The sequence below is a fragment of the Echinops telfairi genome, unplaced genomic scaffold (genome assembly GCF_000313985.2).
Source record: "Echinops telfairi isolate 266 unplaced genomic scaffold, ASM31398v2 ScPeMD7_7424;HRSCAF=8462, whole genome shotgun sequence".
In the NCBI taxonomy this organism is placed as follows: domain Eukaryota; kingdom Metazoa; phylum Chordata; class Mammalia; order Afrosoricida; family Tenrecidae; genus Echinops; species Echinops telfairi.
In genome coordinates this window covers 85923743-85927661 of record NW_022111324.1, presented here as the reverse complement: position 1 = coordinate 85927661, position 3919 = coordinate 85923743, and the positions used below count along the sequence as shown (strand labels likewise).

Below are 3919 nucleotides of genomic sequence, written 5' to 3'. Positions count from 1 at the left end.
GGAGACCTCTATGAGTATTGAAAAGCAATGGTGTTACTTCCTTTAAGGACTACGGTGCACCTGACTCAAGCCACGGTATTTGCCATGGCCTCATATTGCATGCGAAAGTTGAATATTGAATAAGGAAGGGCAAAGAAGATGCATTTGAATTGTATTGCTGAAGAATATTGAAAACCCTTTGGACTGATAAAAGGACAAGCCAATCTTTCTGGGAAGAAGTACAGCCAGAGTGCTCCTGAGAGGCAAAGATGGTAAGGCTTCACCTTACATACTTTGGACATGTTATCTGGAGAGGCCAGTCTCTGGAGAAGGTATATCATGCATGGTAATGTTGAGGGGCAGTGGAAAAGAGGATGACTGTTGCGTCCCGGCCTGCGGGACGCACGAGCAAGGCCCTGCGGGGAAAGGCAAACCTGGATGGAGAAAAGACACGGAGACGTGGAGCAAGACAAAACTCTGATCAAGCTCATTTATTTGGGCAAAGCTGGGGTATAAAAAAGGGGGAACTGGGAGGTGCATATTTTAATAAGGTGTGCGACACAGCATCCAATCCAACATGTACATTAATGAAGCTCCAATGAGCGCCTGGCATTATTAACCAGTGGGTGAAAAGGTCGACTTTACAACTGCCCGTGCTACAGAGCACGTAGCTAGGAACATGGAGGCAGGGTTGGGCAGGGATTTCAGGCAGGGCCAGTTCCCACAGATTTAGCAAATGAAAGACACACTTAACAACCAGGAAGCAGCCAAGTTCGGCTGGTGGCTGAGGCTAAGGCCTTCATGGCCACCGGCTCCCAACAGATGACCCTTAATGAGATGGACCCAAATCCATTAAACGGATCCTATGGAATGAGAGAGGGTGACTATCATGAGACAGGGGTTGAGAACCTAGAGATGGACATTGAATCAGTGATTTCCAAGAAAGTCTATTGATTTTCTTGGGTATCAAGTTGGGCATCCCCAGATGAGTCAGAAACATTAAGGCAGTGCCTAGTCATGGTGGTAACTCTCCTGGGCTATTTCATCTGTGGAGGAACAGAGGGAAGCTCAGAGTCATAAGGGTAGGTTTGGGGTTTACATGAGAGGATATAGGTCCCATGTTGAAGGCCATTAAGACTCAGCCTTGAAATGGCTGAGAAGATATCAACCCAGGTGTCAGTATCTGCTGTTTGCTTCTGCGGTTTGACATTGAGACTAAGAAGAAGAACAAGGACGTATGCGAGTTCTGGGAAATCAGGATGGTTAATTTTCTCAAGGATGCTTGGTTTGGAAAAACAGAGTTGTTGGTGTGTATCCAATGTGCTTGCTTAACAATGAGAAAAATTAACCCTGGGTTGTTTCTGCATGTATAAAAGGAAGATGTAGAATAACCTCGGGGCTTCAGTATTCACTGTTGCCCTCCCAATACTTTCTGTCTCTCTTTTGTTCCTTAATCCTCACACCCCCTTTCAGGACCGTTCGACTCGTCGGCAGGCTCCGACAGTCCCACATCTATAATGGCTCCGCTAAAGAAGCAATGAGGGAACGAAACTCTGAAGTTATGGGGAAAATGAAATGAGAGGTGTAGTCAAGATTTAAGCTTTCACTTGCTGGATTTCAGAAATGAAGAAGCTACTCCCAAGGATATCAGGCTATAGAAAGGTAAATACATTGCTAGTAGTATTTCGTGTTTTTCTTTCACTTTTTCTTTGCTACTTTCATCTCTGAACCTCAAGAGTGTTGCTTCTCTAATGCATTTAATTACTTATAGGTAATTTATAATGTGAAGTAATAGAGATTTCTCAAATTTTAAATAGAAATATATATACATCTAATTTTCACTAACCATTAACTTTAAGTCATTAGGAAGTTATTCTAACCTTTAAAATGGATAATAGAGGCATGTGACAGGTTGCAAAGAACTTGCCTAAATTAACTGTGTGCTTGACCTCTGTGCTAATGGGATGTCATATGAATCATAGATCTGTAGATTAACAACATGTGAGCATGACACTAAAGAATCACTCTACATTTTCAATTAACTTGACAAGAACATAAATATGTTATATATTTCTCATCTGCCCACTCGCCCCTGCCATTAACTCTGTTCTGACTTACAGCAACCCTGCAGGACAGAGTCGAGCTCCCCCAAGACTTTCAGAGATGGTAAAGCTTTGCAGAAGTAGACAGCCTCATCGTTCTCCCATGGAGTAGTTGGTGGGCTTGAACCACCAATCTGGCTCTTAACCACCCGATACTTAGCCCACTGTGCACCCACAGTATATACAAATACACAGGGAAAGCAATTCCATTTTCATAAATTAACAAAATACAACAATTACCTAAGGAGAATAAACCATAGCAATCATAATTAAACATGACAGAATACCTGGGCTATTAAACCCATGGATTTCCTTTCATTTTCATTTAAAAAAGGGCAAAAGCAAAATATAGCTCTAATTCTTCATCTGATACTGAAAAGTCTGCTGCAAACATGCCTACCACAACCATCAGTGAATCTTAACTCGGAAGACCCTCCTCTGAGGAAGAAGGGCAGTCAACTTTCTCCCCCCTCCGGGCACTCATTAAAAGTGAAAACCTTAAAAAGATTTAGGCTCTACTATTTAAACTAACAGTGTAGCTATTAATGCTGATTCTCCAGTCATACATAAGTACTGCTAAGTCTTATCTGAATGCTTTTCCACGACCACCGTGCAATAAACTAAGCACGTTTCGGTGTGACGACCTTAGCATCCCTTTAGTTACACTTACCGACATCCTCCCAAGACACAGCGCGAAGCAGGAAAGCAGCTTTTCTCTCTGTGATTCAAATACAAGCTGTCTCTTTTCTGATTTCAAAAGCAATCGATGCTTTTCTGGGGGTGGGAGCGGGAAGAAGGTCAAATGATGCTAAATGAAAAAGCAGAATGAAAAAGTATGTATGTTTCTACTTTGCAAAACTCGCTATTTATTAAATGTCTACCATGTGTTATTCACATACAGCTAGAGATGAGCTACCCGGTAAACAAGGTAATGTCTTGCTTAGGGCAGCAACACACCCAGGGTCACCAATTGTCCAAAGACCATAGATGCTTAAGTAGACAGGGCACAAGGAAATGGCGAACCCTAGGGGAAGGGAACTGATGGGGCATGAAATGAAATTGATACCATTGTATACATTTTGTACATGAGAGCGATGACATTTTCATTTTGATTTTGGACTTATAGGGTCTTGCCTTACATTTAGTTCTGTCTTGTTGACCCAATAAAACAGAATTACAATACTATACTCAGTTCCTGACATAGCTGGTACTATATGAAGTGAATCAAAACGTGGCTTCAGATTAAATATATTCTGTTATTTATATCATACTCCTTAAAACCACTCTCATCGCTAGGAGGTGTCAGCAGTCGCCCAATGAACTGTGAGGACTCAGCAGCAAAGGAAGGAAAGGGAGTGAGGAGTGGTTGTGTTTTTTTCAAACAATGAAGAGCATTCATGGAGATCTGTGAAGGGTCCACAAACAAGCACTTTATGAAAAATAAAGAATGATCCTGCTTGAGCATGTGTATCATTTAATAGTTTTTTTCCCCCTAGTATTTCTGAGATGCTGAGCTACTTGATAACCAGTATTTGGTGGTATTTATGTTGCTGTGTCTCTAAACTTTACAAACCCCCCTCTTGCATTTTGGGAATGCCCTGCTAATGATAGGGAAAATGCAAGGATGGGGTAGTTGAGAAGGTCAAGTTAAAGACCTCTTCTCTTCTTCAAAGGAGAATCTGTCAGGGTCTGGGCCAGTGTTGTGGGAACAGGAAAGTGGAAGTGACCATACACTTGAGAATATAGAATTACTTACACATGGTGCCCTTGATGATCTGTCGAAAGGCAATAAGGTACGTGTGTTAGTCTGGGTACTTTAGAGAAACAAATCCACAGAA

General features: G+C 41.9%; 1 long non-coding RNA gene across 2 annotated transcripts; it reads left to right on the top strand.

The window, feature by feature from the left end:
* Positions 1-1401: 1401 nt before the first annotated feature.
* On the top strand, positions 1402-3542 carry LOC123522593. 2 transcript variants are annotated; one of them, XR_006680836.1, is made up of 2 exons: positions 1402-1641; positions 3378-3542. It is a non-coding gene; the product is annotated as an uncharacterized LOC123522593 (long non-coding RNA). The 2 variants fall into 2 exon arrangements; XR_006680837.1 differs by having other exon boundaries at positions 2100-3542.
* Positions 3543-3919: the final 377 nt, after the last annotated feature.